The following is a 24,475-nucleotide window of genomic DNA, read 5'->3' on the forward strand; positions in this document are numbered from 1 at the left end:
TAGTATGAGATTGTAGGGTGCAGCAACAGAAAACTGTAAGGTTGGTCCACCACCGACACATTTCACCCGTTTACATGCAGACTTTTTCAAGATGTCATAGTGCTCTACGCATATAGACAGACATTACTGCCATGTGAGCCACCAACTCAAAATTCCTGTAAAGGGCCATAATAACTAAGGTTCAGAGCTTTAGACAACTGATTGGCAAATGGCAAGGACTGGGGATTTTGCTCTGAGTCACAGAAGTTCCTTTTAAAAGGTGTCATCCAATGAGACATGGAATTACAAAGTAAACTTGCTATCAGAAGAGGCCAGAGAGTTGTTTCAGTTACTTCAAACTGGGATTTAAATAAAGAGTCTAACTTTTTACCAGTGAAGTTCCTAAAAGTAAAGGCTCCATCAACTATAGTGATAAGATGCCCATTAAAGTGAAGGAATAGAGAGAAAGGGTTGGGAGAAGAAATTCCTTTTGAAATAATCCAGAGGAAACTATAACTGTAAAGGAAGTTCCAGTCTTTTAAAGAGTCATATAGTTACATAGTTACATAGTATTTGAGGTTGAATAAAGACATTAGTCCATCAAGTCCAACCTATTAGGATCTCATTCTAGGAGTACCCGACACTGTTTCAGAACAGAGGATTTGGGGAAGGTCTTTGTTATGGCAGTAGACCCATTACCTGATGCAACAGGTTAATCCTTTAGATGCATAAATAGAGATCATACACAACAATGGACAATGGTACTCATGAATACATAGATACACATAAGGTATTGTCTACTTACATTATCATAATAAAACATACTCAACATTTTAATTTCTATTAGTCCAGACCACAATATATGAAGATAAACTTCTGTTTATCATTAAACCCCATTAGATACACCAACTACTGATATTTGTATCAAAGATAATTCTACAAGGAACTAGTAGTATGACTTCATCACTGCATACACAAACAGCAGTGGAGTGGATTATAATCTCTGATTCCCCACTTCACCCCTGGACTTTCAATTATCAAAACATAGGGGTCTATTCACTAAAGGGTGAAGCGTTTGGAGAAGGCAGGAGAAGTGAACAATCTGGGACAACATAGCTAAACTGGAAAGTGAGCTGAATTGGATAATTGTTCCAAATCAGCTATTTTGGCCTAGATTGTTCACTTCTCCTGCCTTCTCCAAACTCTTCACCCTTTTGTGAATAGACCCTATAATGTCTAGCGAGGGATGAAGGCATCCTACCAGTTACTTCTAAATTTTATCTCCACATCTAAAGGCTTACATACCCTGGAAGACATAGCCAGAACCTAAACCACGGTTTGAACTAGAGAGCATTCTGCAGCTATTTTACACAGTATACACAGGACTGTAAACACCATAATGCAGAGCTCAGTGCTCAAATGACCCATATCAGGCTATGTAGACAATTTGTTAAAGAGGCATGCTTGCACAGGAAGTAAATTGTCTGAGTTACCCCCGTAGCTGTGGCACTGCTCCATGGGTAACTAACACAGTATACACAGGACTGTAAATGCCATAATGCAGAGCTCATTGCTCAAATGCCGCATATCAGACTACGTAGCCAGTTTTTATAGAGAAATACTTGCATAGGCAGTAAACAGAGACTGGGTTACATCAGTGGCTGTACCACTTGCTCTAAGACTGCTCTGTGGCTAATTGACACAGTACACACAGGTCTGGAAGAAGCCATAATGCAGAACTTATTGATAAACTGCAACTTTTAGTGGTCTCACTTCTCAGAGAGCCATCTGAGAATAGGTTACACCAGAGGGTGTATTAATGCATAAAATCGTTCTGCAGCTAACACAGGATACTAAGGTCTGAAATACACCACTGGCAGAACCCGGTGCCCGAAAGTCAAATTTCAGGCCGGCCTGCAATCTTCAGTCTAACAGGGCACGACTATGGCCTCCAAGGCAGCACCAAGGACTAGTCAAACTAAAAAGCTGCTATGTAGAGACCAGCCCAATCAGCTTAATAAAACCCTTGATTAAAGATAAAAATCATACTTGAAGTACCAAGAATGTTAATAGAATAGGAAAAAGAGGAAAAATATTGATAGATTTCCTCCGCTGAGCTGAAGAAGAACCATCCAACCTCCTAGGACACTAGAAAAAAAAAACTCCATCCAATACTGTTAGAGGCAGGGTTATACAGGGGCTGGATTAATGGGATTTTTTTTGTTTGCTAGTCTTAAAACCTGCTGAAGGCTTGGTATCAGAATAACTACTAAATAACTACTGATCCTGTGTCTCCTAATGAAAGATAAAGAAACAGAATGTTAGTGCTCATCATAAAATCCTTTATTTGAAGTTCTTTCAATGAAACAGGTTCCATTGCTCTGTGTTTGTAACCGTGCTCTTGGTACTGCTTTGATACTAAACTGAGGCATGCTGGTAGTAAGGGCGGTCATTCCAGGGCTGGTCTACAAAAATCCTCCTGTAGGTGGCAGTATAATCCAGAGGTTTATGACTTCCTGTGTCCCTCAATGGACTAAAAGAAATAAATATACAGTCATGGCCAAAAATATTGGCACCCCTGCATTTATGTCAGGTAATGCACCACTTCTCGCAGAAAATTGTTGCAATTACAAATGTTTAGGCATTCTAAACATACTGAATCACTGTCAGTATTGTTACATCTTCCCTTACTAGGCACTGCAGAAATCTCAACTGTAGCGGCGTTGGAGGGTACGCATATCCAAGGCTGAAGTTCCATGATGGAGTTAGAGCATCAATCCTAAGCGCCTTCTTGCATGTGAACCTGGAGAAGAATTTTGGAAGCCTCGTATTCGCTGGAGATGCAAATAGGTCTGTCTGAGGTTTCCCCCATTCCCTGCATACAAACTCGAATAGGTGATCGTATAGCGCCCATTGATTGCTGTCGACAAAATTCCTTGAGAGATGTTCTGCCTGTGTATTTTTCAGTCCTGGACTGCATGCAGCCTTGAGCAGGTTTAGCTCCGCACAAGATGGTATAGGAGTCACTTTGTGCAGGAGAGCCAAATTTTTCAGAGCCATCCAGGCTGCTCAAAGCTCTAGAATGTTGGACACTATGTGTTCGGCACTGAAACCCCACCTGCCCTGGACCATCGTCTCCCCAGAATGCACGTTCCAACCTAGATGACTTGCATCTGAAGTAACAATGGTCCAGGAGATGGGACCCATTGCGCAACCCCCTAACAGATTGCAGTCCCCAGTCCACCACCAAAGGCTCTGCTTAATTTGTTCCTTGATCACTATAGCTTGTGTCAGAGATAAGGATCTCCAATGCCGGACAAAACTGAGCTGGAAAGGCCTCAACTGCCACTTTGCCCACTGTACCATTGAAATGCAGGAGGCTAAGGTTCTGATTATTCAGAGGCATTCAGTGGCTGATAAGGACCTGCTTGCTAGACCCATGGCCACCCGACTCTTCACAATTTGTTTCTTTTCTGATGGCAGAGAAACCGTGCACTTGACCGTGTTGAATAATGTGCCCAAATACACTATCTCTTGAGTCGGGACTAACTGACTCTTTGTCCAGTTCACTAGCCAGCCAAAATCGGTCAAAGGTTTCAGCACTATACTCAGATGTACCAAAATCATGTCTTTATTATGGGCTAACAAAAGGATATCGTCCAGATAATGCAAAATTAAAAACCGTCAAAGTCTTAGTGGAGCTAAGACTGCTATGAGGACCTTTGTAAATGTCCAAGGGGAGGTTGAAAGGCCGAATGGCAGACTCTGAACTTGAAAGTGCACTTCCGCAAACTTCTATCCAAACCTGAGAAATTGTTGAAAGTCTGCTCGAAAGGGAATGTGTAGGTGTATTTTGACACCATCCGATGCTTTGGCTGTACTGCCAAAACTGAATTCAATTATTCCTTCTTGAAATTTTGAAGGTAAATTGAACGATTTAATTTCTTTAGGTCAAGGTACTGGAACAACTGTACCCTGCATTAGTAGAGTTTTGCCTTCTGAGAACTCTTTGTAACTTTTGTCACTGCATGGAAAGAACTTGGAGGTCGATTTATGAAAATCCAAAAATGGCTGGCGGAGACGGTTGAGAGCATCCACTGATAGCTGATGTGTTCCGCCCAAGTCCACTGGAAGGCTGCTAGATGAGCACTTACCCTGCAGATTTGAGTGGGTTGCCCATCCAGGAAGGTCACTTGGGAACCTTTCCAATTACGTTTAAATTCCTTCCCCAGCTGGTAAGTCCTCATGTCCTTGCTTCTCTGAGGAAAGGAGATTCTGGAGAAAAACTTTATTATTCTGTACCTGTCTTGAAGTATAAGGCCACTCTTACCCCCTGTGAGTCTGCTGATTGTTGTATCCAATTTTTCCCCAGAGAGAGCTTTGCCATAAAAGGGATTGCAACATCATGTCTGCTTCGAGGTTGGGTCAGCTGCCCAAGGCTTAAGCCACAACGCCCTCTTTGCAGTGATGGAATACAACATGGATTGAGCAGAACAACGAATGGTATCAATTGAAGCCTCTGCCATAAAATCTGAGGACAACTTTAGTTCAGCCAATGTTGGTATAATGTCTTCTGGTGACATGCCTCTCTTCAAGGCTGACTCCAAATTTTCTGTCCAAACCCTCATAGCTCTAGACACCGAAGTTAAGGCCACCATCGGCCTACAGGCAGCCCCAGCAGCCAAGTAAGACTTCTTCAAGTCAAGGTCTATACGTTGATCTAAGACATCACAGAAGGAGCTTGCATCTTCCAAAGGTAGAGTAGTGTTCCTGGCTAATCTCATAACTGAGGCATCTACAGTTGGGAAGGAATCAAATAAGGCCACATCTGACTTCAAAAGAGGGTAGAGCTTGGACACCCTGTTCTGAAAGGACATACGCTTATCCACTTTTTCCATTCTTCCAGCACCAGGTCCTTGATCCCCTCAATAAGCAGAAAGCCTACTCGTTTCTTTTTTTAGTTGGGGAAAATGTTTACCCTTTTTTCCTGGGGCATCTACCTGTTCCTCCCACTGAATAGCTTGCTTGACAGTCGCCACAAAAGGCTCTATTAGGCCAAAATAAAAAACTGCTGGTGATGAATCTTCCTGTGCCTCCACCTCTTCTGATAAACGTCCTAGTGCATTCTGATCAGAAAAAGGCACTGGTGTACCCAAAGCCAGTGCTTGTCCCAACTTGCAGAAAATTATTTAAGCGAGTCTTGAACTACTTGCTTAATCAGACCAATAACTTCCTCTTTATGCTGCCCAGAGTCCTTAGCAGCTTCTGAGTAATATTGGGCATCATAAAAAAAAGCTCCTCCCCCAAACCCCTGGCCATCCTGGAAACTGAGTGCCAGCAAGAAAGATAACCGGCGAAAGATTAGGCTGCACTGTGCATGTGAAAGATTAGGCTGCACCCAAGGACCCTCATGTGTGCACTAGAACCCGGCGCATTTATCAGCTCATGAGTGCGAACTTCACCCAGGGGAGCCTCAACCTGGGTGGCCTAACCTTGTCAAGGTTATGTAAGAGATCAACTTGATCCTTCAGGTCTTGAGGACAAAAGAGAAAAGAAGGGACCCAGGGTAAGGTAACTTAATTTATAGACTTACTGGTCCTGGGGGTTGAAGGTGGGCAGAGCTTCAATCATAGTTATGCTGCCATGTAGGTGCCAGGAAATATACATATATACACATATACACAGGTATATATCAGAACATGGTAACAAGGTTCCTAAAACATTAACATACATACAAATATCAAATCTGTCCTCATTTCTTGAACATGCATAGCTAAGGAATATTAAATATTTCTAGTTCCTTTACCTGTTCACACCTTTGCAGTATCCAACCTTAGTCAGAATTTGCCGATATTACAGTGTGAAATCAGTATAGTTATCACTCAGTAAATAATACCCACCCAGGCTATCTGTTAACTTGAGTGTGCTTTAGGAGGTGCCGCCTACATTCTGTTATGAATCTACCCTCTGCCAAAAAGATAAGCTCGGCATTAGACAGCTGTATAAAAACCTGTATCGAGATCTGTTACAGAGAGTGTTACGTTAAGAAAAATATGTGTTCAGAATTCAGACTACAAATATAATCAGGCTATTGCATCTAGACATGTGCGCAGGCAAAAAAAATTTTTTTGTGTTCAATCGGATTTAGCGTTATTAAATTTTTCAGGATTCGGGCCGAAAGGTCAATTTGTTTCGGAAATCAGACGAAATCCAAATTTTCGCTAATTTCGTTAGCGATAGTATGTACGACTTTTCGTTACAGCTAAGTGAAAAAACATGACTTTTGTTATCGGAAATTCGTAATCGTTTGCATTCGTTATTTTTGTTATTCAGAAATTCATATGCATTCGAATGTACGAATTTCCAAAAATGAGTCCAAATTTTTCCAAAACGCATCGCACATGTCTAATTGCATCTCTGATGGTCCCAATGCAGAGATTGTCAGGCTCAACCCATTCATGTCAGGCTCAGTTTGTTAAAGGAGAACTATGGGGTTAGTGTTTTCCCCCATAGTTCTCCTAAGGGTAACGGGAGGACACAAACTAGCGTCCTCCCGTCACCCTAAGCTCAGGATACCATGAGCTACAGCTCGCGGTATACTGAGACGCTGTGCTTTTACATACTGCACATTCACATCAGTGCTTGTCCAAGAAGCCTACAATCTAAGGTCCCCATGTCACATACTGTCACATGTCACATACTGTCACCGGACTCCACCGGACTCATGTCACTGGAGGAGTCCAGTGACATCGATGTCCGTGAATTCACCGGACTCCTCCCCCCTTCCCTTCGTTAGCCGACGGAGCCTCTTGGGCCGGTGATCTGTCGACACTGAGAACTTATCGAGTTCTGCGACCGCCTGACTTACGGTTTTGTTACAACTAAGAGGTTTGCCCAAGAAACTTGTTCTGCTCGAGCGTCAGCCAAGGCATTGGCATATACACATACAGCACAGCAATGAAGTAATAAAAAGGACAAGTACTGTATGTGGAGACTATGAGTAAAGTGTATCTGTCTTACTTCAAGTCCTACACCAGCCGGCTGATGAAAGTGCAGGTGAGAGCTCCGGGTATTAATACACAGAAGCAGGGCTGGACTGGGACCACCGCCAGGCCCCACCCCTCACAACAGGGGGCGGGGCCAAACAAAGAAGCGCAATCGAGGGGCAGCCCGGCCACTAGTAAGTACCGGAGGGCTACAGCTGACACACAAGCCTTGCTACATCCAATACACAAACCTTGCAACAATATAGGAAGCTTGCTATAGAGAATATCTGTAAAAAATAAGTCAAGGCAACTGGACTTGCTGTATTTTACTTAACCAGTTGACATCCGCGGTGTTAAACCCCCTTCCCATCCAGGCCATTTTTCAGTATTCAGCGCTGCGGTACTTTGAATGACATTTATTCCGTCATGCAACGCTGTACTGAAATTAATTTTATACCATTTTTTAGGGACAGATAGAGCCTTTTGGTGGTATTTAATCACCACTGGGGTTTTTATTTTTTACTATATTAAGGAAAAATTACCGAAATTTTAAAAAAACCTGTTTCCCCTATATTAATTAGCTACATATTAATTAATATGTAATTAATTACATTTATTATTACCCAATTTTTTGGTAAAATATAAAAGACGGGGTCACGTCGGGTAAAAAGACACCAAACATGTCAAGCCTTAAAATTGCGTGCGCGCGCGAAACCTCAAAAAACGATAATACCCAAAATTGGCCATAGGCGACGCTAGGGCGGACGGCAAGTGGTTAAAGACGTTTCACTAGTCATCCAACCAGCTTTCTCAATTCAGAAATTTCTATCCACATCTCTTGCCTTGAAGAAGGGACCCTGTGTGGCCCCGAAACGTCGGCTCATGTTGGATTTCTGTGACATCAATGTCCATTAAAAGGACTCATTCATTTTAACTTATGGAGTGCTGGTGACCTATTTTCTTCTAACTCAGCAACAAGTTGCAGGTGCCCACCGAGGAGCCCGACTATTTAGCGGGCTTTCAGAAATGCAGCCAGTGTTCTGTCAAAACTCCAACTCCTCAAGATCTCCAACGACCTGACTTACTTAGAAGTAAGAGGTTCGGCCGAGAAGGCTCTACTGCACATGTGCCACCTGCAGCATTTCGCTATACACATACTACACAGCAATAAAGTATTAAAATTAACTGGGGCCAGACTAGTCCAGCATGTTATTAATCTGAGTGCCTCACTCAATATGGGCGCAAGCGGTGGCCATATTGAGTGGGGCAATTTAGATTAATAATGTCCTAATAATTAATAAATAATAAATAATTAATAAAATATAATTAATAATGTCCTGGATTAGTCTGACCCTAGTTCATTTTAATATTTATTAAAATCTGTAGTATGTGTATTTTTTAAATGCCGCGGGTGCCGCGTACAGCCTTCTCGGCCAATCCTCTTACTTCTTACTTCTAAGTAAGTCAGGTCATTAGAGATCTCAGAAGTTAGAACTTTCGATAGAACTTCGATAGAGCTTTTCTCCTCCTGATTGAGGATGGGCTCATGCGTGTTCGCAGCTTCAGGTGCCGAGCGCCTGGTACTGACACATTTTCCCAGTCCGCAGCTGCAGAGATCAGGAAATGTCTCAGTGCCTGTGATTGGCGCTGCACGCTGTCAGCTTCGTGGTGGGCTCGGCATGTGGAGCTGCGAACACGCCTGAGCCCATCCTTACTCCTGATGAGCTGCAGAGAGGATTGTGGCAGTGAAAACCCCCCCCCCCCCCCCCCCCCCCACACTAAATTTACCCCACTCGGCTGTGGTCACAGGTAGGCTCTGCAGGGTCTGTGGTGGGCTCTGCGGGGTCTCAGGTGGGCTGTGAAGGATCTCTGGTAGGCTCTGCAGGGTCTCTAATACACACTCACAATAAGGCCCTATTCATATCTGTAGATTTAGGTGCGATTAGGGATTCCTGCATCAGAAACTTGCGTTTTACTGCAGCAGAAATCCCTAATCTGGCATTTACAAGTGACAGCTGTCACCTAACTTAATGATCAGGTGACAGCAGTTACATGTAAAAGCCTGCACACCGCATGTAATGATATGTGATATGTTTACATTCAGTTAGGAATCAATCACTCTCCCTGGACGCATCGATTGTGCATCCAGGGAGAGTGTTTTCTAACCACATGTAATCCTATCACATTCCATTACATGCGGTATGCAGGAGTTTACATGGAGCTGCTGGCCACCGAAGGGTGCGGGGGAGGGGAGATGCTGGGAAAGTGCCCGGTGTTCACAATGAGCGCCAATGTAACAAACGTATACACCATACACATGCTTAAACTTACCTTGTTCTTGCAGTCTTCAGGCAGTTTTTTCTTCCTTGGCGGGGGGAGGGGCGGCGTCATTGATTTGCATATGAATTAGCAGCGATATTTACATATGAATGGGTAATGGCTTATTGATATGCAAAAATGTTTATATGTAAATATCTCGGCCAGAACAAGAGTAGAGAGAGCTGGGTGAGGAGGTGTTTTTCTGGCCTCCCCCACCAGCGCCCTCTAGTGTCTACTGTGTGGTAGTGCCGGCTCTGCTCATAGTCGGCCATCGGGCAAAGCGGACCAGCCCGAACACAATCAGGCTAATTGTGTTCGGCCCGGCCTACCGGGCAAGTGCCCGGTTTTCCCTATGGCCGGTCTGGCCCTGTACAGAAGAGTCTTTTAGATTGTAAGCCCTCAGGGGCAGGGCCCTCCTAAACTTCTTGTCTTGAATTGTCTTGTGATTGTAATGTCTTCCTTATATTGTAAAGCGCTGCGCAAACTGTTGGCGCTATATAAATCCTGCATATATACACACAGTATCTCACAGAAGTGAGTACACCCCTCACACATTTTTGTAAATATTTTCACTTAGGGGTGTACTCCCTTTTGTTGCCAACAGTTTAGACATTAATGGCTGTGTGTTGAGTTATTTTGAGGGGACAGCAAATGTACACTGATATACAAGCTGTACACTCACTACTTTACATTGTAGCAAGTAATATATGTAGAATACTTCACAGGTTTCAGTCCCCTGGTATTGCGCCTGAGTAAGCGAGTCTCCAGATCTTGCAACTGTCCATCTCCATCAGAGGAAACCGGGCACAGTTCCTCTTCCACAACAGGATCAACAGGTGATACTTCATACACAAGAGGCTCATTTTTAACAGGAGTGGAAGAAGCTGGCATATCAGGATCCCCTCCAGGCAGGTCCCATCCAGTAGCAGAAGCCTGGTTCTCTGTAGCCCTGTCAGCTGGGGATACGTTCTCTACTGGTGGCAGAGGGGACAGATAGCACTCTGCAGAATCACTGTTGAAGATCTCATGGCTGCTGTCCCATCTGGCTGATAAAGGAAAGACAGGAACGGGATTAGCTAATAGCAAATCAGCAGTGAAGACTGCAAAGAAGGTTACGGTGCAGTCTCTTGCAAGCCCCATCTGACTTTTCTGAAACAACATCATACACAGGCCGTCCAGGAAATGGTTGCTGTTTCACCCAATATGGCTAGGTCTCCCATTTGGGCTCCAGCTTGTTTTCCCTAATGTGTTTGGGGTTGTAAACCAAGACCCTGTCTTCTAGTTTCAGTGGCAACAATTTAACAGTACTTTCCCTCGGCTAAATCCTGATGCTTCCCCAGCACCATTTGTTTGGCTTGAGCTAGGCGGTGCCATTGATTTTGGACCCACTCATCATGGGTCCACTGGAACACTCTCCCTGTGTAAGGCCTAGCTTCCCTTCACAAGCTGGGCATCTGTCCCTCTCTGTTTCCACAAATATACTGCCCAAAATGGTGGCTAGGCTCTGTTTATATATCATAGCCAACATAAAATGGCCTACAAAATCCTGAGAGAATTTGTGTCCTATCAGAACACGAGGCTTCCCCAAAATGGCTGCTGGAGACAAGTACAGAGGACAGCTAGTCCTACAGGTTTTCACAGAACAGCAAGAAACACAAACAATAATCTTCATATTGTTGGTTATGTATTTAGATGAAGCACTGAGATCTTGAGGAATGCCAAATTAAGTTTTACTTGCTTATAAGAACATCATTACATCTGTATACAGGAATACAGCATCAAAAAGGAAACATACAGTATAAATAGAAAACTAACATGCAGAATAGCTTTGCACCACAGCACCATCTAGTGCTCAAAAAACATAGCACTGTCAGCAACACAATAAGTATGCTGTTGCATCTCCAACACCCCTTCTCAACAGCATATGCGTTCTCTCGAAGAAAACTGTGACAATCCTTTGGCAATGGCTTTCTTCTCTTGAGCAATATTGTATGTCGATAATGTCTTGTTCTTGAGTGTCCGTTAGCAGATAAAACTTCACGTCAATGTGCTTGGTTCTAGGGTTGACCCTTTCTGATTGTGTCAGCTTTATACATACCTGGTTATCTTCAAAGATTGGGATTGAGTCTGACATGTCTACGCCGATGTCCATTAAAAGCTAGCGAATCCATATTGCTTCTTGACAAGCATGTGCTGCTGCTATGTATTCAGCAACAGTTGTTTGCTTTTGGCTAGATCAACTTATGGTTCCTTCCCCATATTGGAAAATGTAACCACCTGTGGATTTGCGGTCTGTGCAGTCTCCGGCCCAATCAGCATCCGCATATCTAACTAGTTTTGGATTTCACACTGCTGACAGTGGTAGCTTCATCTGAATAGTTCCTTTGAAGTATTGTATTGCCCTCTTTACTGCGCTCCAGTCACTCTGACAGGGTGCTGCGACTTTTCTAGCAAGTATGCCACTGCTGCCGTTCTGTCTGGTCTTGTCTCAGTAGCAATGTATAGTAGCTTTCCGATTGTTCTGCGGTACATGTCATTGTTGGGTAGCAAGTTTTCTGCTTCATTGCTCTTTTTTTAGCCAGGTTCCATAAGTATTTTTACTTCCTTTGCATCTTGCATGTTTCTGACTTTGGTTGAGAAGATATCTTCCATCTTCTTCTCTCTCTATTTGAATTCCCAGATAGTGACTGATGTTTCCTAGCTCTTTCATTTCAAAGTTTTGTTTTAGTTTGTGAACTATTTGACTATAGTCCCTTTCTTCTTCAAAACAAGTTATAATGTCATCAACATAAATTAGGATGCATATCCATCTGTCCTCTTGATTCCTGCTTTGCTTCTTGTGAATCCCCCTTTTTCGTGAGTATTTCATTCACTTTCTCATTCCACATTGCTTTAGTCCGTAGATGCTCTTTTGAAGTTCACACACAAGATTGTGTCCTTGTTCAAACCCTGGTGGTTGTTCCATGTAGAGATCTTCCTTAGTGTCTCCATATACGAAAGCGGTTTTAACGTCTAGCTGTTTCACTTGCATGCCCTTCCCGGCTGCAATGCTAAGGAGTGTTCCGATGGTGGAGTGTTTTACGACAGGAGTGAATGTTTCATCGTAGGCTTCTCCAGATTTCTGGGACTATCCCTTGGCAACTAATCTGGCCATGTATTTGTGGATATTTCACCTTAAAAGTCCATTTGCTTCCAATAGTTCTGGGAATGGGGGGAAAGCTCTGTGAGTGTCCAAGTTTTATTTTCTTGGAGTGATTTTATTTCTTATTCTGTTGCCTGTCTCCATTGTATGGCTTTGCATTTTTGTAATTTTTCTATGTCTTCCTATGATGTTGGTTCGAGTATGCTATGTGTCTTAGCAGTATATGACAGCTTACAGGGTGGTATTCTCTTTGTTGCTCGCTTGGATTGTCTAATTTCAGGTTGTTCAGCAAAATTTAACATGGAATTTGAATTATTCATTGTGAGCTCCCCCTCTTGTTCTGATTCCTGTAAGGCTTCACTTTGCTCAGCTTTCTTTGCTGGTTCACTGGGAAAATTCACTTCACCACTCCCGAGATCATTGTTTCAGGTTCTCATCTAAATAAACGTTGCGACTTATTGTCACTTTGTCAGTCTTTGGGTTTAGGATTCTATATCCCTTACTTGGTTCACTATAGCGCTCCAGAATACCTTCTATGGCTGTGTTCTCCAATTTGGATTGCTTCTCGTTGGGAATATAGGCGTCAGCTTTACATCAAAACACTCTGATGTGGCCTAGGCTAGGCTTCGATCCATGCCACATTTCAAATTAGGTGCTTTTAACGCCTTTTGATGGTAGTCCATTCTGTAGGTATGTTGCAGTTAGGGATGCACCGATACCGATACTAGGGATGCTTCAATACTTACCTCTGATACTGGAACTGCCAGTCAAAGGGAGATCTCCCTCGGACCGGCAGTGCCAAGGGAGCATGGAGGCGGCTTCCTTTCCAATCTGGAAGATGGGCGGTGGGTTATGACCCGCCTCCCGGCTTCCTGATTGGCTAGGAAGCTGGCTTCACGTGTTGCTAAGCAGCCTGGCTTCCTAACCAATCAGGAAGCCGGGCAGCACTTAATGATCCGCCTCGTAGCTTCCTGATTGGTCAGGAAGCCAGGCTGCCTAGGAACAAGTCAAGCCGGGAGGTGGGTCATGACATCCTGCCCAGCTTCCTGATTGGATAGGAAGCTGGCTTCACATGTTGCTAGGCAGCCTGACTTCCTGACCAATCAGGAAGCTGGACGGCACCTCATGACTCGCTGCCCGGCTTCCTGATTGGTCAGGAAGCCAGGCAGCCTCTGTAGCCAGTGTGCTTTCACTAGAACACTGTCTTCACAGGCAATAGAGAGGACGGACGATGGATCATGACCCGCTGCCCAAGTTCCTCATAATCGGGGGGCACAATGCACCGGCACTCGGTATTGGCGAGTACCAAAAAAAAATATCGTACTCGGTTGGCGTCTGACAGCATCTAACTGGCCATTTCTATAAGAGAGCAATTTTTTCGTTCTGCTACACCGTTTTTGTTCAGGGATGTATGGTGTGGTGCTCTGGTGTACTATACCTTGTTTCTTCAGGTAGGATTCCACCTTCTTACTGATATTTTTCCCTCCATTGTCTGTGCATATAATTCCTGGTTTCCATTGGAATTTGTTGCTGGACATGGCTACAAATGCTTTATCAGATAAGTTGTTGCATACCTGGAATAGCATAGTTACATAGTATTTGAGGTTGAATAAAGACATAAGTCCATCAAGTCCAACCTGTTGTGTGTGTGTGTGTGTGTATAGGTCCATGAGTGTTCTCATTCTTAAGAGTACCTGTACCCTTGTGCATTTCGGTCTCTCAGGAAGTCATCCAAAAGCCTCTTGAATGATTCCAGATTAATTGAGGAAATTACCGCTTGAGGCAGTAAGTTCCAGACCCTAACCGCGCAAACTGAGAAGAACCCCCTTCGCCCCTTGTGTTTGAATTTTTTTTCTACCAGTTTTAGGTGGTGTCCTCTAGTCTTTGTTACGGAATTAATCTCAAAGAGTTTGTTGCTAATGTTGCTATAACTATGGAACATTTTGTACGTGAAAATCATGTCCCCCCCTAATCTCCCTACTTCCAACGTAAACATGTTTAAATTCAGTAGCCGTGTCTCATAGCTCTGGTCCTCCATCCCCTTTATGAGTTTGGTCGCCCTCCGCTGGACTTTACAATAGCCACATAGCCATCAATGAAAGTCAGCAGATATCTGTTCCCGCCTGATGTGGGAGTTTTCATTGGTCTGCACATGTCACTGTATATGAGCTCCATGGGGTAGATGGTCTTTCTTTGAGTGGCCGATAGAAGTGGGGTATGTGTGGCCTTTGCTTCCATACAGCAATTGCATGTCATGAGCATTTGGCAGGGCAGTACGGTTATATCTTCCGATAAGCCTCTCTATTCTGACTCCGATTGTTGTATTAGCGATTTATCCCTTGCTGAGAATTCTATGCCTGGCCTGTATAAGCAGATATAATCACTGCGGACAATCATTATCAGATAGCTGAACTCACCAAATACCTTTTCATCCACGAAAGTCCTTTATTGTTTGCAGCAGGTATGTTACAGCAGACTACAGGATACAGCAGATGAATGAATAGACAGTATTTGAAGGTCGGAGATAGTAATGTTTCCAACCATGCAATGCAGATTAACATGTGGTCATGTTACTGTCAGCCATGACACTCGTGGCTCGTACTAATAAGAAAGGGGAAATACATCACAGATGGGAGGGAACACAGAAAAACGTGCAATAACGGGAATGACCACAAGATGGCAGCACATGAACTAGTACAATGCTACTCACAACACATGGCTTAAAGAAAATTAACCATTTAAATTCTCATTTCACATTAATGTCAATATCAACTATGACTATTGTGGCAGCACACTCTCTTTTTATAATATCTTTTATGCCTTCTGGGTTTCGGTGCCCTAGAAGTCTGCCATAGATGGATACATTTGCTGAGTGGAGTATGAGTGTCTGTTTTGACTTATTTGTCTGGTGTGATGAGTCTGTATAGCTGTTCATCCAATTTTCCTTTTGCAAGGATTTGCTTATTGTTTCGGATTGTATATTCATCGCCTCGGAATTGAACTGAGAGACCGTTATTAGCGGGGTTTTCACTGATAGAAGGCTTCCTTCTAGGTCTAGAACATACAGTAGCTATTGACTCAGCAGACAGCTGGCGACTTCTGCGCACTGTGCACTTCAGCATCTGGTGACCCCGCTCTGTCATTTTACGTGGACTACCACTTCGTGGCTGAGTTGCTGTTGTTCCCAGTTGCTTCCACTTTGTTATATTACCACTAACAGTTGACCGTGGAATATTTTGTTGCAAGGAAATTTCTCGGCACACCTGAATCCAATGGTTTGGAAGGCTGTCCCAATACTTTTGGCAATATAGTGTATTTTGACTCCTCTTTTATGCCTGACCTAAATATCCTATCCCTTGATGTTAAGTGATTCAATTCCCCACAGAAAAAAGGCGCTTAGCATTTCGCTCCTTTCGCTCCCACAAAGCAGACATTTTATGCTTACAAGAAACTCACTTTAATACTTCATCTCCCAAATACTTTGACACTCATTAGCCTCAAATATTTTTAGCCAGTGCACCTCTTAATAAAAGCGGGGTTTTAATTGGCTTTTGCTGCTCCACTCAATTTATATGTAACAGAGAGATCTCAGACACAGGTAAGAGATACCTTATTTTAGTGGGACAACTTTTGGATCAAGAAGTAACCTTTGTTACCTACTACGCTCCTAACTCTAATCCCCTCCCGTTCTTCCGACATCTAATTCAAACAGTTATGCATCACCAATCGGGCTCACTTATTATCTGCGGAGACTCCAATCTAACAATATCTTCCGCCCTAGACAAATCCACCCTCCCAACTTCTCCGACCTTTAACTAGTCATCTTTCAGAGACCTATAGACAAAATCGATCTGCGCCAGTAATGACACAAAATAAGTGCAAAAAAGCTACTAGGCACTGCAATTGTAACTAATATAATACAAAATACTTTAAACAATAATGTGACGAGCTAGAAAAACAATCAAGTGTAAAACAGTGACAACAGTGAGCACCCCTTCGTTTTTGTGCACTCACTGGGTGGAGGTAAAGGATTAGAAAGAGTCGATTGTCCTGCACACTAAGAAGCCTTTTTCGGAAGACTGCCCTTGCCATTTGCACACATTGAATCACATTGTCTGATTCGTTATTTGAACCACATTGTTTGATTTGTTTTGGACTTTACTTCATTGTGCATGTCATGTGGTCTGAGTTTAGCCCATAACTCTTGTTGCATTGTCACTGTTTTACACTTGATTGCAAATCAATGCCTGTTTGCATGATATTCTTTTATTTCCTCACAAACCCCTTTGTGTCTTTACCCAATTTGACATCCCTCCTTCCACGCGTTGGTGATCACTCTGGTCTCCACTTGAATCTGGACAAATGTAAAGCTCCCCTAATTGTTGATCATCTACGCTCCTCATTCCCCTTCTCCTGCCTAAACTCTAGCATCCACTTATTAGGAATTTGTATCACAGCCTCTTATGCCTCCCTTTATCAGGCTCACTATCCCACCTTGCTCCGAAACTTGTCATCCTTATTAGCAGCTTGGAAATCTTATCCCCTATCCTGGTTGAGACAGATAGCTGCGATAAAAATGACCTTCTTACCTAAACTTCTATAATATTTCAGGGTTCTCCCAATCCCTATCCCGTCTCACACACCAGGCATTTTGCAACGTCAACTGTTGCGCCTGATATGGGCCAACAAAGACCCCGTATATATGCACATACTTTATACCAATCTAAACTACACAGTGGTTTGGAAATCCCCAATATTCTCCATTATTACCATGCAGCACAAATAGCTCCTCTCACCAAATTTCTTGCTATCAATGAAACCCCACTGTGGGTGGCCCTTAAGGCCTTTGATTGTGTGGACAACCTACTATGGCTACCTCCCCATGACCGATTGACATTGCAAAATCTGATAACTAAGCATTTTCTCAAAATGTGGTGCTAAAATTTTCTAGTGGCTTTATTTTTCCACACTTACCCCTTCTTTCCCCTTTACAAAATCCAGCCTTCCCTCCTGGTATAGAATCTTCTAGTCTTTTTCGTAAATGGACCTAAAAAGGACCCTTACTTTTTTGAGTCCTCTTCAGTTCCGCGGGTGTGCTCCCTTTTCCAATTCTGAAATAAAAATTAGACTTCCCAAACTCCGAAATCTTTCGATACCTACAGATTAAGCTTTATGTTACCTCACTGATCCGAAAGTACCCCACTGTCCTCGAGCGAAGCTCTACTTAACCTACAACCACAGAACTTATCCAGAAACCAATTTGCATTAATGACCCACATTTTTACGTCTGCTAAACTTACTATTGCGAGCTCCTGGAATTCCCCTTCGCTTAATTTTTCTATGGTCAAAACTAGGGATGTCCCGATACCACTTTTTCAAGACCAAGTACAAGTACTGTCCCTCATGTACTTGCCGATACCAATTACCGATACTTTTTCTTACAGTGACATATTTTCTAAACAATACAGACTAATGATTTTAGGGCAGTTTCTCACCAGGGCTGCATGCATTGGAGGGGACATTTGGGGTCTTTTAGACCTCTAGTGTCACCTTTCCACTTCACTGGATTCAGCTGCTGGGGCAGCTGAATGTTAATACAGCAGGCAGTGGCTGGGAGCAATAGCAAGGCTGCTATTGGATATTTTAAATTGCAATAGCCAATAGCAGGCTGGCTATTGCACCCACCCACTGCCTGCTATCAATCAGCAAAGGAGGGAATTGAAGACAAAGTTCTCCATCAGGTCCTCTCTGCTGATTGACAGCAGACAATGGGCGGGTACAATAGCCAGCCTGCTTATTGGCTATTGCAATTTAAAATATCCAATAGCAGGCTGGCTATTGTTACAAGTGTCCATTCCTTTTCCACTTGATGAAACTGTTTCCTTTTGGTTATATATCTCAAAGTGTCAGCTGTGACGTACACAGAAGTTTTCACTCTCAATGAAAGAAGGGAAGGTCCGTTCTGTGTGTTGGCAAGATTTACGGCTTCTCTCATCTCATCCCCCGTGAACACACAAAACGGACATTCTCTTCTTTCATTGAGAGTAAAAGCTTCTGTGTACGTCTAGTGAATGCATTATTAAACAAATAAGGAGCACGGACATCTGACACTTTGAGATATATCACCAAAAGGAAACAGTTTAATCAAGTTGAAAGGAGGGGACACTAAAGGACCGAGGAGCAGCAGCAGCTAAGGTACAAGGGGGGGGGGGCAGCGGGGGATTTCAGAGTCACAGCCATAGTCTCTTCTCCCCTCTTGTGTCGGCTACAGCGGTCTGTGAAAGGGACACAGACCACTGTAGCCAGCACCAGCAGGGAGAAGAGACTGTCCACACAGAACACTTAACGCCTGCCACGCTGTCACACTTCCGTCCGGAGAGGCCAGAGCGGAGAGGGAGGCTGCATTTGGTAGAGAGGTATTCCAGGGGAGGGGCTATGCGGGTCAATGGCCGAAGCTATTTTAACAACATTTAAAGGGCCGGTATCGGCTCTATGTATCGGGGCATTTTCAGGAGTACAAGTACTCCTGAAAATGCCCTGTATCGGGACGTCCCTAGTCAAAACTTGTGTTCACTCGACACTCATTCATGAGAAACTTTCAGCCAAGTTATCCAACTCAATGCCAAAATTCTATCAAATTTGGGATTTCTTCCTCCCAACTTTTATCGCCGCTTATTAAACCTTTAATGCAACAGTTTGCTCCTTATAAATGACTGACCTGACTCTCAGAGCTTCTTTCTCCTTTTTCGTCACCCCCTCTCATCTCTCCTTCTTCTCCTCCCCCCTTTTCCCCTTACTAATAGATATCTGTTGCCCATGACCCCTAATCAATACAGATAACACTATGTAGCTTAAATTTAAGTTGACTGATAAATATATCTAATGATTTATTCTATGTTCCTTTGCATATGTACGCCACATTATTATCTACTCATTGTACTTAACCCTCCATAGAGTGATTTGATATTCTATTGTTCGATACCTTTGTATTCTTGTTATCACTTTTGTTAAAATCCAAAAAAATTACCGGAAAAAAAAATGTATATGCGTAAATGATTGGTTAAACCCAGATTTTTTTTTTCACCATTACTTTTGCTTTATAGTGGTTTTTCAAAATAGCAAACACTTTTGGTGGTTAAATAGTATCTTTGCATAGATATCTGTACATCCTACCAAAAAGAGGGGCAATTGAGGAGGATAGGGATTTGGTTCTAAATGAGGGACAGTTAAGAGGAATATTTGCTCTGCATTGGGAAAGGACAGGTTTGCTTTAACTTGTTGTAACTGTCAGCGTCTGTAAAATACATAAGATGTACCACTATTTATCGTTATTTAAGCTATATAATTGTTTTTAAATCTGCAAACTCTTGTACCTGCCCTCTGTTCTTATGGCAAATGCAGTAAACAATGTTTATTTGTTAAAATCAGCCTCTTGTGCTTTCACTGCCATTGCTTCTATTATAATACTATAAAAAGAACAAGTGTGGGTATAATGGCCAAAAATGTGATGGTGACATCAGTGCAGAATTTTGACAGAAGACAATGAAGAATTCTTTGTATGTTTTTGGTAGACAATGGATAAGAACTGTGCATGAATCACAAAAGCCGCCAGCCGCCCATGAGATTGTTACAGGCGTTGTATGGTACGGGCTGTGTACAGCACACATAGGAGTGAATGCAAATTATTTCTGGAGCCTGTACGCAGATAAGGAGCACATTAGAAGTCTTGTGATTTGTTTGAGAGTGACATTGTGTTAAAGAGGCATGTTGCACCAAGGCCAGCCCTGAAACTTCTGTGCTCCAAGTCCCTTCAGTAGAGACAAAGAGAACAAAAGTCCTATTTTCTAAAGGAAAGGTAATTATTTGACAGCCTTTCAACATTTGTTAGTGTAATTGGGCAGGTTTGTCAGAATAGCTGAAAAGTTTAAAGTATTAGCGTGAATCGATGTTACTTTGTGTACACGTATTCTATTTTTTTCTTAACTGTGACTACTAATGCAGTATATTACCACCTGCCATACAATGTTTGTCTGTACTGTATGTGGTTTTGCATACTGGTGGAACTGCATAGAAGTATTACTTTAAGTTAGATTAAGGTGGGCGAGGTTTTAGCTGGCCTTCCAGTGATTTTTAGTCTGGCTTTGTCCCTCTGATCCCTGACTCTCTTTGTCAAGGCACCACCTGTTTTGTGTATTAGTGAGCACTGAGTATTTCTTTCAGCTAGTGCATCCAAATTTCATGTACAGGCTGGCCTGTAGGAACAGTGGATTTCACGTGTGGCATGCATGTAGTATTGAAGGGCCTATTTGAAAAGGAATGTTGTACACAAAGGTCCTCTTATCCTTTTTAAGATATAAACGGTTTCACACAGTTCATAAGGTAAGCTGCCTATAGTCTGCTTATATATTTATTACAAACAATGGGGATATTACAAACGATGCTGAAGATGTGTTTTATATACACAAGTGTTAAGAAGAAGCTGAAACACTGTATAGAATTTTGAAGGAAGAAATTAAATTCTTCTCTGGTTTTAAAGCAGTGATATGGCCTTACCACCGCCATCAGGGGCGGACCTACCGCCGTTGCAGCCGCATCGGGGCCTCAGCCTACAGGGGGGCTCAGTATCCATTCCAACACAGCCCCGGGGCAGAGATGGGGGGGTCCGCCGGTGTCCGGCCGCCGAATACCATCGGATCGGTATCCAGCGGGCCCCCCCATCTCTGCGCCGGGTGTGTCCGATAATCACATTGGTATCCGGCAGCCGGCGGCCCTCCTCATCTCTGCGCCGGATGATCCAACACTCTCGGCACAGAGATGAGGGGGTCCGCCGGCCTCCGGATACTGTGGAGGAAGCCGAGAATAAAAAAAAAGCTGGCAGGCACTTCAGGGGGCAGCCCTGGGCCTCGGCCGTGAGGACCCAGCAAGCAGCCGCCTGACTACACGGGCGCGCTGTCTGAGATAGACACACACACACTAAGGTGGTTTTCTGCAGCCTCCCCCACCAGAAAACAGCCAGAAGAGGTGAAAGTAAGTTATTAAATAAAATAATTATTTTTTGTAGCCCAACTGATGGCCATGCTGTATAAAGTACTACTGGTAGTGCTATAAAGCAGGTCCCATTCTGCATTGCAACAATGCAGAATGGCACCCTCTATAGGGGACTACAAATCTCAGCGGTACTTTATACAGCATTGCCATTTTTCCAACCTTTTTGTGTGTGGTTGCTACAAGGTATGTGGGTTGGGGGGGTTTGTGTTTCTTGGGGGGGTGCGGGGGAGCCCCCCCCAAAAATCTTGTACTAGGGCCCTTTGTTCCCTAGGTCCGCCACTGACCGCCATACTTCTGCTTTGAAAAAAACAGAACAAACAAACAACACATGTATAAGGCACAATGGTGTGCTTTACAAATGTACTTAGCATTCTTGATAGCTTTGGCGCACCAAAGCAAACAGAGAGCCTAATATATATATATTGTAGAAGGGTGTGGCAATGCCACAATGGGATTTGGCACCATTACCCCCAAGAACACTCCGTTAGAGGGGCTAAGAGGTTTCACAATGGGAATACCTTTGCAGAGGAGGAACTGGCTGTTCACACCCTTCTACAATATATATATATATATATACTAGGGATGTCCCGATGCCACTTTTTTAAGACCAAGTACAATTACAAGTACTTCCCCTCAGGTACTTGCTGATACCAATTACCAATACTTTTTCTTAAAGGGATATGTGACATTTTTTTCTAAAACAACACAGACTGATGATTTGAGGGCAGTTTCTCACCAGAGCTAAATAAAGATGTCCCCAGCATACAAGTCCATGTCACCACAGCAGCATACAAGTCCATGTCCCCACACCAGACTGTGTGCTGATCTCTCCCAGACGACATGTCGATCTCTACAGGGCTCCGCAGGCAGTTCCTATGCTGTGGAGTGTGCCGATGTCCGGGGCAGTACTGTGCTGTATGTGGGGCTGTTCATGGCTGTGCCTGAGCAGGGAAGGGAGAGGAGGACATATACAACTGGACAGGCACTGCCATAGACAACTACATGCAAGTCCCCAGCAGGCTGCCGAGGTCGCCACAAGCCCGGGAACTCGGACGGACGCTGCGATTTGAAAATTTAAATGGCCGGTACCGGCCTTAACAATCGGGGCATTTTCCCGAGTAGATGTACTACTACTAGTACTACTACCGTGTTTCCCCGAAAATAAGACAGTGTCTTATTTTTTTTTTGCACGAAAAAAGACACTAGGTCTTATTTTCGGGGGATGTCTTACCTAAGTGCCCCTAGAAGTTTTGCAGAGAGGAGGGGAGTGTGCTGGTGGTGCACAGTACCGGAAGGGGGGGTTGGCTTGTGGGGTTTGGCCTCTGCATCATCTGACTCAGCTCTGGTCGGCATTTTGCCCAGTGCCAGGAACTTGCTGGAAACCAGAGGGTTCTGCTCAGCTTCTGTCAACTAATGATGTCAGGACGCTGGCCGGGGGCATTCCAAGTTGATAATTGCTGGGCATGGAGATGTGTATGACCCTTACACATCTCCTCGCATGGCTCTTAGCGACCTGGGAAGCTTTGGCCAGAAAGGGGATGGCAGACACACTGCAAACATTGTGCGGCCATGCTGCTCTGCCTGCTGCCCACCCCTCTCTTAAGGCAGTGTATGTCCTTCTTTGGGTACACAGAACCTACTGACAGTCCAGGTAGCGTCTACCTTTTAGGCTATCTTGGCATACAATGCAGGCATAAAACCAACGTGACTTCCTCTTTGCTCACACACCATGGTGCAAGTACCTCTCTATAGGCATATACTGTTTAAATATATATAGAGATATGTAGATGTATATATGGAGAGGTACTTCTTCACCAGTCAGCATGACCGGACTATAGCCTTGCAATACATGTTAAAAAATTTTGGGGACAGATAGAGGTTTGTTTTGTGACCCCACGGGGGGGGTTATTTGTTTTTACTTTATAATGAAAAAATATTGCCAAAAGTATTGTGACGCCTGACTTTACACGCACATGAACTTTAATGGCATCTCGGTCGGTCTTAGTCCGTAGGGTTCAATATCGAGCTGGCCCACCAGCTCGATATTGAGAGAGAGAGAAAGAGAGAGAGAGAGAGAGAGAGAGAGAGAGAGAGAGGGAAACTGTGCTTACTGAGATTAGCTCTCTTCCTGAAGCGTCACCTAGGCAACCAACCAAGGCTCGCAAAACCCTCTTAAGCTGCCTACTAGGATGTTTTCTCTGATGAAACGTTATATAGATACAAATTTTTTCAAATTAAGCTTAGTTAGGAATGTAACTGAGGAGAATATAGTTATATTGTTATCAGGATTTATAAAACTGGATCTTTCAGTTATTTTATGAATGCATTTTTGACATGTCGCAGCAGCATAATTTAAAGGGTTATTAAAGTAGAACTATGAGACGAGTGAAAATCACTCAGCCTCATAGTTCTAGCCGACCTGTGACAATGAAACTGTCACAGGTCGGCTCAATAGATCGGGAAGTGAGGGAACACATAGCGTCGCTCGCTCACTTCTCGATCTATCCCTGCAGAGAGCCGTGACTGTCACTCACGGCTCCCTGCAGGGATTCCTCCTCCCTCCCCTGTCCGATCCTCCAGCACTGACTGGTGGAAAGGATGGGGGAGGGGGCGGGCACAGCTGGCTCTGCCTCTAGATAGGCAGAGCCAGCTGTCAATCCTGCAGCTGGGTGGATCTCGACAGTAATGTCGGGATCCATCCCGGCTGCGTCTCAGTATACCGCAAACTGTAGCTCGCAGTATACTGAGCTTAGGGTGATGGGAGAACGCTAGTTTGTGTCCTCCCGTTACCCTTAGGAGAACTATGGGGAAAAGCCTGGACCCCATAGTTTTTCTTTAAACCCTTGCGTGTTTTTGCATATATCTACTGCTAGCAAGCAGTAGATATATGCAAAAACATAAAAGAAAAAAAACCTTTTAAAAAGGGTTAATACTTACCTGTGACTTCGCTGCAAGCTCCCGTCCGAACATCTGAAGAGTCTCGGGCGGCCACAAAGGATCT

The 24,475-nt window shown here is 43.7% G+C and overlaps 1 long non-coding RNA gene across 1 annotated transcript; it reads right to left on the minus strand.

Annotated features, from left to right (window-relative positions):
• Positions 1-3,037: 3,037 nt before the first annotated feature.
• On the minus strand, positions 3,038-20,138 carry LOC108796243. Its single transcript, XR_001941791.1, has 4 exons — positions 20,128-20,138; positions 18,153-18,158; positions 6,962-7,042; positions 3,038-3,047 (listed from the first exon to the last, which is right to left on the minus strand). It is a non-coding gene; the product is annotated as an uncharacterized LOC108796243 (long non-coding RNA).
• Between the last annotated feature and the right edge of the window lie 4,337 nt (positions 20,139-24,475).

The sequence above is a fragment of the Nanorana parkeri genome, unplaced genomic scaffold (assembly GCF_000935625.1).
Source record: "Nanorana parkeri isolate BGI_ZX_2015 unplaced genomic scaffold, ASM93562v1 scaffold1084, whole genome shotgun sequence".
NCBI classification, from domain to species: Eukaryota; Metazoa; Chordata; class Amphibia; order Anura; family Dicroglossidae; genus Nanorana; species Nanorana parkeri.